The following is a 15,308-nucleotide window of genomic DNA, read 5'->3' as shown; positions in this document are numbered from 1 at the left end:
CTCACACAAATGTTTCCAACAATATATTATATAATGAACACAGGTTTGTTGTGCCTTGTAGGTATAGACTATGCGCAGTGCTGCATAAAATAATAACAATATAGCAGCCTATATACATTTTCAAAAAGATTTCAGTAACAACTAAGCTAGAGAAAAATATATTGATTATCATGTTACTTCAAATGTTTCCATTCGTTATGATGATATGAAATGAGATAATAGTAAAACATGAAGCCGTTTGGAGCGTTTTGCTTTTCCAAAATATGATGCATTCAAACGCGATCGCGATAAAAAATATGATACATTCAAACGCGATCGCGCTCAAATATAAAACATTATGGTTAGGCCTACCATATACATATCTACGTTTGAGCAGATATCCACAAACACAGTAACAGTAAACACGGGTCTAAATATTATAATATTCACCATATATCTAGCAACAGTTCAACTGCAATGTGAAATGTATGCAACAATAACAAACTAATATGTAAGAATTTCTTACCTTATCTTTCTTGTCTTGAAATCGCATTCTTCTTCTGGGGTAAAGCCAATGTAAGCTCACGTCTTTCAAACTCGACGAAAAGCAGAGACTGATGAAGTGTTTTGTTTTTGAGGTAACGAGCGCGTTCGCGTTCCATGTGGAGATTTGCATGTGAATATCTTTTGCGCGAGTAGGCGTGGCCAAATTAACTGTAATGAGCAAGCGTTTGAGAAGCTGGACATCTTGTTGGTTTTATACAAATTACTTAAACAGAAAATATTTGTTTTCAGTTTGAATCCGATCATTTAAAAGTACACACTTAAATGTTTATAAAGGTATATGGCTCATAAATGTGTGACAAGTATTCGCTGAGTTTTGTTTCAGTTTATAGACGTGCTCAAGAAAAAAAAGTTCACCGCGACGGAGAGGCAGAACGCACACCCTGTTTATTTTCTTTATTTTTCAAAAGCACAATGTTTTGATTTGATTGTAAGTGGACACATACAAAAGTAGAAATATCATAGATTCTTTTTTTATATTTATTTTTTCTGTATGACCATAAATGACGGAGTAATTTAAGTTTAAAGTGCTACAATGTAAAAAAAGTCCAGCAAAACGCGGGGGCGCGTTTGCCGACCTCAGAGGGTTAAAGGGAATGGGAGCTGTGACTCTGATTGGTTTAACGTAAATCCCAAAACACACCCATTACTCATTAAGAGAATAAGGACAACCCTTTTAGACCATGCGCCGGGAGCACCGACCATTTTTCCCATCGTTAAACTTGCAAAAGTGGATTCGGACCGACCTAAGTGAACTTACGCCCTGCGCTTTAGACCATGCGCTTAGATCGTTAAAATAGGGCCCATTATCTTTTGTGGTTAATTTTTAATTAGTTTGATAATTATACTTTTTAAATATTTTTTATCCTTATTATTATTTATGGGCCTACACTGTAAAAAATTTCTAACCCTCCCAAATCAAATATTTCAAGTGACCGATAGCATCTAAATTTTTCAATTGGCCCAAGTGAAATTCTTGTTGCAATAGTCTGTTAACATTGGCTCAATGAGAAATAATATGTCAGACTAATTGAAAAATTTTGATGTTATCGGTCACTTGAAATTTTTGACTTGCGGATGTAATTTTTTTTACAGTGTAACAGTAAATTCATTATAATCAACATCTGCAAGTTTGCACTCTGAAGAGTAAAAATGACATAGAAGGTTAGCTAATTCAACTTTATTAAAACATAGAAGGTTAGCTAATTCAACTTTATTAAAACTGCATATGGTAATCAAATTACACTTCCAAAAGTCATACATTTGTGAAAAAAAGAACTAAATATACAAATTTATTTTAAGTAAAACAAATAACAGGAGAGCCTAGTCGAAAGCCGGGCAATAAAAGTCGGTAACCGGAATCAGTCCAGGAAACACCAACAAATCCAGAGGAGAGATGCAAGCCCAGAAACCAGTAAGCAGGTATGAGTCCAATACCAGGAGGACAACCCGGGACTAGAGAGGGTGGCACTGCAGGCATAGGTAAAGTTGGCAGAGAACAAAGCAAATCGGAGCTTCACATGTCTCTTTCTTTCTTTTTCTTTTTCTTTCTCTTTTTATTCTTTTCATGAAAATGCATTATTTGTACAAGGCACATACAATTCATTTGAATTTTCCTTTACATTTCCATGATCAGAAATAACATAAATAGTAGATGTCATTAGCATTGTTCCCTCCACCATCACCCAAACTCCAACATATCTAATATTTGTTTAAACGTTTTACAATGATCACATACAGTCCAAATCCAAATTCAGTTTGATATAATTCAAGTTGTTTCTTTTTATAACTCCTTTTAAATTCCAAAATATTTGTACACCTTTTTAAATCTTTCCTTAGAGAATTCCAAGCTTTTCCCATACAAAAATGTAATATATGGCCATATATGTACTTATATTTTAAATAGCATGACATATATCTATACATATATTTGACTTGTATGAGAACACAATATATGCCTGCAACATATATCTATACATATATTTGACTTATCTGAGAACACAATATATGACTGCAACATATATCTATACATATATTCGACTTATCTGAGAACACAATATATGCCTGCAACATATATCTATACATATATTCGACTTATCTGAGAACACAATATATGCCTGCAACATATATCTATACATATATTCGACTTATCTGAGAACACAATATATGACTGCAACATATATCTATACATATATTCGACTTATCTGAGAACACAATATATGCCTGCAACATATATCTATACATATATTCGACTTATCTGAGAACACAATATATGCCTGCAACATATATCTATACATATATTCGACTTATCTGAGAACACAATATATGTTCAACATATATCTCTACATATATTTGACTTATCTGAGAACACAATATATGACTGCAACATATATCTATACATATATTCGACTTATCTGAGAACACAATATATGACTGCAACATATATCTATACATATATTCGACTTATCTGAGAACACAATATATGCCTGCAACATATATCTATACATATATTCGACTTATCTGAGAACACAATATATGTTCAACATATATCTATACATATATTTGACTTATCTGAGAACACAATATATGACTGCAACATATATCTATACATATATTCGACTTATCTGAGAACACAATATATGACTGCAACATATATCTATACATATATTCGACTTATCTGAGAACACAATATATGCCTGCAACATATATCTATACATATATTTGACTTATCTGAGAACACAATATATGACTGCAACATATATCTATACATATATTTGACTTATCTGAGAACACAATATATGACTGCAACATATATCTATACATATATTTGACTTATCTGAGAACACAATATATGACTGCAACATATATCTATACATATATTTCACTTATCTGAGAACACAATATATGACTGCAACATATATCTATACATATATTTGTCTTATCTGAGAACACAATATATGACTGCAACATATATCTATACATATATTTGACTTATCTGAGAACACAATATATGCCTGCAGCATATATCTATACATATATTTGACTTATCTGAGAACACAATATATGCCTGCAACATATATCTATACATATATTTGACTTATCTGAGAACACAATATATGACTGCAACATATATCTATACATATATTTGACTTATCTGAGAACACAATATATGCCTGCAGCATATATCTATACATATATTTGACTTATCTGAGAACACAATATATGACTGCAACATATATCTATACATATATTTGACTTATCTGAGAACACAATATATGCCTGCAACATATATCTATACATATATTTGACTTATCTGAGAACACAATATATGACTGCAACATATATCTATACATATATTTGACTTATCTGAGAACACAATATATGCCTGCAGCATATATGAACATGTATGTGTCCAAACATGTGAAGAAAATATTTGAGTTCATCCATATATGATACCATATATCTGCATATATTACAGTATAGTATTGGTTTCTCGCATATATGGACAACATTAATTATAAATATGTGACATACATATTTGTTTTCAACATATTTAATAAATGTATGTAAACATACACTGTAACCCTTTACTGTAAATTTACAACGAATTTCTTACAGAATTGTAGGCTACTGTATTTCCATAATACAGTATTAAGCTGTATCTTTTACAGAACAGCTGTAAATATACAGCACATTTATGTTTTCGTCCTGATAAATTCGTTACCATCATACTGACTGAAAAGGCATTGCATTGTGGGATTGATTTCTTTCGCGCTCAATTCAGTTCAAATGTGACGCGTCATGCGAGCAGACAGTAACGTTAGGCAGCTACAACAGGCAAACTCGTTTTGTCAGCGGGATTCAACTGAACAAATAATCATTCCTGTTATCAAGATAAACAATGTCTGCGAATCTGTGAGCAATTTTAAAGCTTTTTTGAGGTTCGGTTCGGTTCGGTTCGTGTTTCAAACATTAGTTGCCTGTGACGCAGCAGAAAATGGACGACGTTAACGGTAGCAGCTAAGTTACCTGAAGACGGATGGAAGAATTTGTCATTGAATAATCTAACCTGCGCGTGACGATAAGTGGGATTTAGAGTTTGAGAAGATGGAGAATTGTTCAACTGAGTGATACGGTAAGCCAATATATAAGTTTTTTTTTTTTTTTTGCGTTCGCATTTCTACATTGTTTTCACGTATTTGGTTTGATTTTGCGAACGCGGTTTACTACCGTGGCCGCGCAAGCAATTCACTGACTCTGTTCCACCTGTTTACCAAGTAACGTTAACTTCGACATTTCATATAATAGACAACCTTTACCATGCTATTTGCATGACGTGCATTTGATATTTTTTTCGTTTTAGGCTTTGTAATCTGATGGCCATTGTTAATGTAAGTGCTTTTAAGTAGTGTTACAGTTATAGTCTATGTTGTAAAAAAAAAAAATGCTGTCAAATTCTGTCAGTTCTGTGATCGTGCTTTTGAATCGTTGTCAGAATTTTGCTAGCACATGAAAATCCATGTTCCTAATGCTGTTTTCAAATGTAGTAGGCCTGTTCCTGATTGCCATCCCATGGTCCTACAACTACTCCCTAATTCAAAGAAGTTAGACGGTGTTATCCTTCAAGCAGATAAGTAGAGATTATTCAGCAAATCTCATTAATTTGTAATATGTTTTATGTTTTGGGTTCTGTTGATCAAGGTTGTGCTGTCCTTTTTAAAAATTGTTTCAGAAATTTGCATGGCTGATGTCCAGCAATCTACATTTGCCAGAAAGTCCACGACTTATTTCCTGGTATGTAAACATTAAAGGGGTAGATGAAACCTAAAATGAAAAGCCATCATTTACTCACCCTACTGCAAAATATGTTTTTCTTAATTAGTGTTTTTATTTTGTTTCCAGTCCAGATATCTACAATTCTTACATGAAGAAGCATTTATTAGACACGTAAAAATTGTCTTGTTTTCTGAAAGAATAAGTCAAAATTAAGTGAGTTTATGCTTAAAACAAACAAAATTATATGCCAGTGCATTTTAGCATTCTAACCAATTTTAATTTTTAGTTGAAAAATTTAATTCATAGAACTATGAATAGACAACTACATCGAACCACAGTGGAACCCACAGTAGTTATTTTAATTATTAATATTATTTATTTATTCTTTTTTTTTATTTTCTTTTTTATTCCATTACAGGTCAATCTCTAAGCAACCAGTGCTGGATATTAAGTTTGGAAGGTCAAGGTGTGTGTGAAGGATCACAGCCTCTTCATCACTGGCCTGGCAGCGCTGTTTGCCTCCTCCTATAACTTCAGCTTGCAGTACCAGGAAGAGGCAGCACCTTGAGTTTGGTCAGAGGTTAGTCATTGGCATATTTGCAATTCATACATATATATATATATATATATATATATATATATATATATATATATATATATATATATATATATATTAGACTGAATTGTGTCACTAACCTTGACTTGACAGTATTTATTATGTTGACTACTGGTATGAACAATATGGCCCTGGTTTCCATACAGGGCTTAGCTTAAGCCAGGTCTAGGCCTTAATAAAATTAGGGTATTTAAGCAGCTTTTATAATAATGTATCATAAAAAAAAAAAAAAACATTACTGGTGTGCATCTTGAGATAAAACAGTGGCAGTCATATATTTTAAGATATATCGGTGCAAGTTGTTTTCAGTTGAAGGATTAGTGAAAATTCTGTCATTAATTACTCGCCCTCATGTCGTTCCAAACCTGTAAGACCTTCGTTCATCTTCAGAACACAAATTAAGATATTTTTGATGAAATCTGAGAGGTTTCTGAACCACCCATAGACAGCAACGTCTTTGCAACTTTTAAGGCCCAGAAAGCTAGTAAAAACATTGTTTAAATTATCCATGTAACTAGTGCAACCTTAAAGGAGAACTCTGGTCAATTTTAACATTGAGCTAATTTTTTTGTAAATTTGGAGTGCTGTCAATACAGAGAACAACGACAAAAATCGGTGTTGCCTACACCGTGTTATCCTCTTTTTAAAATTTGCACCCTGTTGACTTCAATTTTTAAACCTGCTTTTAGCCTTTTAACATCCTTGATGTGTCATACAAGTGCCCAGCCATGTGAGTGATTCCTTCAGAGTGAACACGGGTGAATCTGACTGCAGTAGATGTGAAAGATATCTTGTTGAAACATCTACAGATGTCCGTATATAGGTGAAAATGCCCCTTGAAATCAATTTAAGGTGGCAAATATATTACCCCTTAATAAAAAATGTTAATTTCTGTCACTGCTGTAAACTGACCACTGCATAGAATATGAATATCTTTGTCAGTCAGCTGTCAACAGGCCTAAACAAGCCATGGCACCAAGCACAGAAACACAATCCGTAAAATGTTATCTAATTATTATCAAGAAAACTTTGAAAATATCGATCGAGACATATTTTGTCAATATTGCTCACCCCTAATGCATGGTATTAATTTTGATTTCTTCGGGTCTTAAAAAGGTCTTAAAAAGCCTTAAATTTGACTTTAAAAAATGTGCAGAAACCCTGCTTCATAATATTTAGGTTGAACCACTGTAGCTATATATTTACCAATGTTTTTACCACTTTTCTGGGCTTTGACAGTTGCAATGATATTGATATCAATGGAAGGACAAAACTATCAGATTTCATCAAAAATATCTTCATTTGTGTCCCGAAGATGAACAAAAGTCTTGAGGGTGAGTAATAATGACAGAATTAAAATTTTTGGGTGCAAACATGCATTTAGTCTGGTAAATCATGTTGTCATATATGCAATAAACTTGCAAGGCTTGCAATTAAGTTAAATTATTTCTGTCACAAAGGTTTGGGCTGGATTCTGGCAGTGTGTGCTCTATATAAACGGAGAGTCTAAAGACTGCCTTTCCACTGATACTCTGATGGCACCGGATGAGGGCATGATATTGTTAATGAGCTGGGTGATGAGTAGACAAAAGTTGTAGAATAAAACTTTAAATCTGGCAACCCCACTTCCAAAAATTTAGTTAGTTGACAGTGTGCATGTAAACAGACACATTGAGTTGATGTATTTTACCAGGGCAGAAAAAATATCAGTTATTGATCACAACATCCAACATTGCATTTTTTTTTTCACAACATCCAACATTGCATTTATTTTATTTTTTTCATGTTGTTCAGTTTTAGACCGCTTTTGTGCTGTCTCTCTTTGTCAAAATATATACACTCAGTTAATAATATTTAATTGTTGTTTTTTTCTGCCTTTTAGACGCTTTCTTGACATCAATCCTGAACGTGGATCAAAAACAAAGAAAGGACAAGTAACTTCAAAGAAAACTGGCCAAGTTGTGCAAAACAAGAACACCACTGTAAGCCTACAGGTGTCCTCACTTCTGCGAAACCTTGCAGACTTTGAATGGGATTTCGTTTGCACTTTTATGGACTATGGTCGTTATAAAGCTTGGAAGAGCCAGGACATTTTTTAATAGAACTCTGATTGTATTCGTCTGAAAGAATAATGTCATATACACCTAGGATGACTTGAGGGTGAGTAAATCATGTGCTAATTTAAATTTTTGGGTGAACTATTCCTTTAATTAAGTGCTAACTGTTACCTGTTTAAGTGTTAAAATTGCATTTTATGTTTAAAAAGTAATTCAGCCAACATGTTCACAGAAGGCAATTTAACTAAATAAATGTTTTAAAACCCAGAAAATGTTTTCTTTTTCCTAGTGTGACTACTCTTATGAAACCTTAAAGTATAATATTTTAATTATGTAATAATAAAAGCAGTATTCCCTGTAAAAATACAATTTATTGCTGTCGACAAGTTTAATGTAAAATGTGGTATATGCTGTATTTGGTAATTACAGTGGAGTACTGTAAATGCTGTTTACTGTAGTAGTGTTGTAAAAATACAGTATGTGAATAGCAACCCAGCTGCCAGTATTTAACTGTAAATTTACAGTGAAAAGTTTTACAGTGTACATGCATGTGATACTGATGCATTTTTAAAGCTGTGGCATATGGTTATGGTACTTTGTGGATGTATTTGTCAAAAATGACAAAGAAAACACTGCATTATTGTATTAAAATACTATATTTGGTATTCACACAATAGACAATCTCCAACTATAGGCATTTAATTTCAAGGCATTCAGATATAAGGTTTGTATCCCTAATACATGTGAAAGTATGTACTATAGAAATAAGTACATATATGCATGTATACATATATGCGTGTATACATATATGCGTCATATATGCGTGTATACATATATGCGTCATATATGCGTGTATACATATATGCGCCATATATGCGTGTATACATATATGCGTCATATATGCGTGTATACATATATGCGTCATATATGCGTGTATACATATATGCGCCATATATGCGTGTATACATATATGCGCCATATATGCGTGTATACATATATGCGTCTTACATATATTTCACATTTATGTGCATATACGGGAAAATATATGGCACTTACATGAAAACGGCCATTTTTGATATATTTTGAAATATATGTTTCATATATGTATATGTGTTTTACATATATGAATTTTGCATATATTCTCATATATGCAGCAGACATACATGGGCACTAACATTATATATGTAATTTACATATATTGACATATATTACATTTCTGTATGGGTTACTCCAGCAACAGACAAACACATTTGTTTCAGGTTTGTTCGTGCTATTAATCAGGGTTCCTCAATAGGCGGCCCGCGGGCCACATCCGGCCCGTGAGGGAAAAATGTTTGGCCCGCGCTTATTTCAAGGTTGTCATGGTAACATCAGCGTAAGCACGTCACTGGCGTTAAAATTCAAACGCTGTATCTGACAGCATTCGCGCACATCGAAAATATTGCAAGTGTTAAGAAAAGAAAAGTGGACACAGAAAATAGACGATTCAAATCTGAATGGACAAGACTAGCATGTTTAATTTTTTAACGGTCCTCCACGACTACGGCGCGCGAGTGAGTGATTGAGGGAGAGTGAGTGAGAGTGTGTGTTCGCGAGTGAGTGGGAGAGTGAGGGAGAGTGTGTGTTCGCGAGTGAGGGAGAGTGAGTGAGAGTGTGTGTTCGCGAGTGAGTGAGTGAGGGAGAGTGAGTGAGAGTGTGTGTTCGCGAGTGTGTGTGTGTGTGTGAGAGAGAGAGAGAGAGAGAGAGAGAGAGAGAGAGAGAGAGTGCGTGTAACTTATGTGCGTGTGTGAGTGCGAGTGAGTGAGCGTGAGTGTGTGTGAGTGCGTGTGTGAGTATGTGAGTGAGCGTGTGTAGCCTATATGTGCGAGTGAATGGGTGTGAGAGTGAGACGGCTCGATGACTGGTCGGAAAACAATGTGTAGTCTGACATGTTTCTTGTCCACAACATGACAAGATTTTTAGGAGTCAAAATCGTGTAATCTGACACAGTGACTATCGTAACAGACAAAACAATCGTGTAATCTGAACCAGGCATAAGGCTGATAATATCAAACGCCATTTCAACTCATTGCACTGCATTTTTAACAGCAATTTTCCTGAACATTTTGAGAGTTGCAAACAGAAGGTAACACAATTGGTAGCAGCTTACAAGCAATCAGTTGCTGTTATTCATAAAAAACCACATCCATACAGGAGAATGCCACCGCAGCATCCTTACGTGTGGCTTGGAACCTGGCAAACAAGGCCAACAAGCTGTTCACGGATGATGACATTTCCGGACATGGAGATCCAGAGTTGTTATTTGTTCATTTGTTTTTAATATCCACCATGCAATAAAATGAATAAAACAGACTAATGAGAAAAATAAAATAATAAATAAAAATAAATAAAATCAGAATAATTATATTGTGATTTGTGACTCTTTTAACAAAACAACAACAACAATAATAGCAGAAGAGCAAACATTAAGGTCATAACATTTTGATCGGTGGCCCTTGGCTTTGTATTGTCGGCAGAATTTGGCCCTTGGTAAAAAACAATTGAGGAACCCTGTATTAGATGTTTAAAGTCATACGGCCGTCTGTGATTTCCATCTTCAGAAGTAAAAACAAATAACTTTTGTAAGTCATGTGGAAGAGCTTTGCTTCTAGCTTTGAACATCACTAATAGAGTTTGTCTTTAAGTTTTAATAATCCTGACCTAATAAAGAGTGGATTTGTGTGGTCTCTATATCCTGCTTTGAAAATAATGCGAATGGCTCTTTTCTGTAAAATAAATAAAGGCATAGTGTTACTATGATATGTCAGGACTATACCTGGAGTGACTTACATTAACCAGCATAAGCAGACATGAGAAAATCTAGCAAAGAAACGGATGAGACTTAAATAGCAGACAAATCAAAGGAAAAAATAAACAGTGGTTTAAAGTCAATATTGTGTCAACGCTGTAACAACCTTCACCACACAACTTAGTTATAGCAACCTTTTGGCCATGTTGTTAGAAGGTTGGGTACGTTGTGCCAATGTTCTGTGTTTGCTGGGTAGTGTCTATAGTTCAGATGAGTCCAGACGATGGGATTGAGGATGGTGACTGCAGATATGGTGTAAGTGATGATTGGAGGCAGGTGCTGTAAGTCAGTAATCGGTGATTGTGATCTAGTGTTTATGGTGTGGCTGTATGTGTAGCTGATCCTGTGACAGTATGCATATGTTTATTTAGCACCCTCTCTCATAGATTTAAGCGGGAGGGGCCCTGGGTTAGTTTATTGTTAGATCTCTCTAAGCAGCCTCTGAATATTATTAACTTTATTTCAATAAACCCTTATTTCAATATCGGTAAGCTTCTTAACATACTAAAATAACCACAAAGTCTTGTAAGTGAAATAGAAACTTTAAGTAGGGGAGAGCCGGGATGATTGAAACGCGGGATGGATGAACCACAAATTATTTCATGCAGTACTTTTTTTTGACTGACAAGTTATTGTTTTATGTGCCATTGTAATGATAATACGGCAGGTGTATTAGTACTACAACACACCCTTAAGTGTGTAATATCAGAGTTTTTAAGGTTTAACAGGTTTAACTGGCAGGAGGGGCTGTCGGGACGGTTGTATTTCACCCAACAGCGCCTCCTGCCAGTTAAACCTGGTCATAGGAAAACCGCTGTTAATGTGGTCACACTATGTGTTTAAACATTGAATAAAAAAGTGTTTTGCAATAAATAATGAAAACATTTGTAATGCATAAGATGTGTTTTCGATGTTTAATAGTTATTTAACCATATGAACCTACAGAAAATGCCAAGAATAAGAATAAGAAAAAAAAAAAAAAAACTACATAGTTATTTAGCCTATACTGTTCATAGATTCATATACTGTTCCTAGACTTGTTTCTTTTAATGCAAATTCATTTTCAATTACACAACACATCTCTTTAATAATCATCAATTGTCCAATCTTCAATCTTCAATAAATTTAATTTATCGTCTTCTGGTTGACCTCATTTTCTTCATAATAACTCAACTAGCAAACACTCAATATGACTCAAGGAAGAAATGTAAGAAAATTAATTGTAAACGGATTTGTCTGTCTTCGTCGAGCCTATTAGAATGATTACGCAAAATGCGCATAGGCTTATCACCTATTGTTTATTGGGCGAAAGAACAAAAATGGTTAATATTACTGTTATCCTTCACGAGGACGCCGACTCACTGAATCAATCTTTGTTTAAATAGTTCAAAGTTACTATCAGATAGATTTAATGTTATACATTGACAAACAACTATGCATCATTATAAAGATATAAGACTCAAGTTTCAGTATTTGACTATTTTATTCTGAGAAACTTATAGTGACAGTTATGTCTTAATTTGTGACAGGAGTTATGAAATGAAAAAAATGAGTCGATACCTTTAATATGAATTATGAGTGTCATCCGCTCCCATTCAGAAAAAAACTCCTGTGCGGTGGTCATGAAAGTGCTTGACCAAACAAAGTCCCTTAGGGCTTTTAACAAAACATTGCACATTTAGAGAAATATTGATAGATTCTCATAGATTCTTCACACTCCAATATTATTATTTTTCAATATTATATCATGAAGATATTTTATAAAAAATAATTTTCTAATAACATTACAAAACTTTGAAGCTATTTATATATAAAAAAATCATTATTACAATAATTAATTCTAAATTTACAATAAACCAAGTGTCAGCTTTCAAATGAGATCATACTTGTGCTTTTAGTGCAAAAGGTTCATGAACTGTATCTGTTTTAGTTTGGGTATGCCATTTCTGGAGATTTTTCAAAAGTGGGATTGCTGGCTAACAGGTTAAATGAAAATAAATTACAAAATATGTTTGTAACAATATGTACATAAGTTACTTGTCAGGTATTGTTCATAAAAACAAGCATTAGATGAATAGTTGTCGTATAAACTGTTATGTTTCATCCGTTCCACCCCTGTGTTTCAATCGCCCCACTCAGGAGGGACGATTGAAAAAAAGTATATATTTTGACATGCAATTTCAGTTGTGTAATGTGATCATGATGGATTATTATGTGTAAAATAGCAAAAATATTATTCATTCATGCATGACGGCGATTAAAACCTAATTTACTTCAATAAAGATTACTATACATGCTATTCTTGTCATGAGCATCAATGTGTGTGGGCGCTGCGGTGCAAATTCCACATATGTTAGTACGTCATAGATTTGTAGAAAAAAATAAACGTTGGAGGCAATTTATCTGCGCGAGAAGTCCTTAATTCATTCTGCAGTTATACCATCATAGCCATGGCAAAAAGAAAACAAGGCAGTTTAATTAATTTTGGTTTTATTAAGAAATTGTGTAGTGATGACGTTAATAGCAGCACGACCGATTCACCTGCTGCAAGCACTGTTAGACATCCCGCCGCGCCCGCGGTGACAACGCAAGAAGCTGAAGAAATAAAGTCCTCTCTGGCTGAAGATGGTAACAGCTCGTCAGAGGCCGGTCACGATCCTAACCCCTCTTGCTCCGAGTCCTCTCTCCCGTTAAACTGGAACAGCCAGCAGTGGAGAGACTGGAAGAGCCGATATACATGGCTGTTTGATAAGGATGGAAGCTTGGGGTGCATCGCTTGTAGGGACGCAAAAAACCTTCTTCTGTCTGAAAAGGTACCTGGCACGCACTTGTCTGAGGAGTGGATTAATGGGGAAATAAACAGCGCTGCTCAGAACAAGTTGCGAAAAAAGATATATAAACACAGGGACAGCATTGCACACAAGAGGGCCATTGAAGTAGCATTGACTAAGCAAAAGGCGATTCTGCCAAATAAAGTAATTGAGGTGAATTCCAAATTAATGGAGGAGACCGCAACGTCATTCAGGTCCGCCTATATGGTGGCTAAGGAAAGGCTGTCTTACAGAAAGCTTACCCCTTTAATGAAGCTTCAGGAGCTTAATGGTGCAAAGGTGGGAACTGCGCATAAATCAGATCACTCCTGTGCTGAGATTGTAGGTCATATTGCACAGCAAATGCGGAAGAAGTTTGTTTCAAATATTCGAGAGCTCAATTCAAAAATTAGCATCACCATTGACGAAAGCACAGTACATGGGCGTGCCTATCTCATCGTATACGTGAGATGTGATGTGAGTGGCAAAGGAGATATAGAAAATGTTTTTTTAGACAAGGGCACAAATGCGGAGTCCATTTACAACAGCTTAAAACAGTGCCTTCATACAGCGGGATTATATGATGAGTTTTTAGGGGAAAACCTCATCAGCATCGCCACAGACGATGGCGTTCAGTTCTCACTGGCAAATCCACTGGAGTCATTGCAAGGCTTAAGCGTGATTTTCCAAACATCCAGTCCATACATTGCTTGGCCCATCGCCTTGAATTGGCTGTCCATGATTCTTTGAAAGTGGTTTCTGGATGTAATCATTTAGAGTTTTTCATTGCCAAGCTGTATTCTCTGTACCACCAGTCTGCAAAGAAAGTGAGATTGCTTGAGGAAGCTGCTGCCGATCTAAATATGCAGATTTTGAGAATTGGACAGATATTCAACATCAGATGGGTTGCGAGTAGTTTCAATACTGTAAAGGCGGTCTGGAATAACTACCCTGCTTTAGCGCGCCACTTCAAAATTGCAAGTGAGGATGCATCTCGCAACGACACAGAGAGGAAGGAATTCCTGGCGCTATACAAACACCTCACAAACTCAGGGTTTTTACTTGATTTGGCTTGCATGAAAGACATTCTCCGTGAGCTGCAGGGCCTGTCACTGAAATGTCAGCAAAGAGATATCACTCTAGTTGATGCCAGTTGCCACATTCTGCAGTGTATTGATATACTGAAAGCAATGAAAGCGAGTGGAGGGAAATCCACACGGAAGGCCGAACAGCGCACGTCTCTGGGGCTGTTTAAAGATGTTCAACTAGTTGAGGGCACAGGCAAGATTAATCGAAATCAGCTTTATCAATCTGTGATCGACAATCTCACAAGGCGAATGCCAGAATCAGACCTCCTACAAATGCTAAAACCCCTGGACAAGCGTTTTTGGCCACAGGATCGGAATGCTTTGATCCTGTATGGAGAAAACGAAGTACGTGCACTTGCTAAAATGCTTGGTGAACCAGCCAGAGAGGTGGTCGAGGAGTTTCGCGACTGGAAATTACAGGACACAGCACCAGGCAGAAAGCTGGAAAAGATTTGCACAGTGAGTAGAACATACCTTGCTACTTCAGCTGAGTGTGAGAGGGGTTTTTCTGCCGTCAATGATACTGACAGCAAGACCCGCAATAGGTTGCGTGAAAACAGCCTCTCATCG

At 35.5% G+C, this 15,308-nt stretch overlaps 1 protein-coding gene and 1 long non-coding RNA gene across 2 annotated transcripts in view; one reads left to right on the top strand and one right to left on the bottom strand.

Moving 5' to 3' along the window:
- LOC307155908 (GTPase IMAP family member 8-like) overlaps positions 1-15,308 on the bottom strand; it is a 60,426-nt gene that overhangs the window by 16,883 nt on the left and 28,235 nt on the right. The gene's annotated exons all lie outside the window — the stretch shown is intronic.
- On the top strand, positions 5,287-8,268 carry LOC307157249. The gene is made up of 3 exons (XR_013820911.1): positions 5,287-5,337; positions 7,175-7,269; positions 7,818-8,268. It is a non-coding gene; the product is annotated as an uncharacterized lncRNA (long non-coding RNA).

The sequence above is a fragment of the Squalius cephalus genome (genome assembly GCF_949319135.1).
Source record: "Squalius cephalus genome assembly, chromosome: 1".
Taxonomy (NCBI): Eukaryota; Metazoa; Chordata; class Actinopteri; order Cypriniformes; family Leuciscidae; genus Squalius; species Squalius cephalus.
This window is presented reverse-complemented; position numbering and strand designations above follow the sequence as displayed.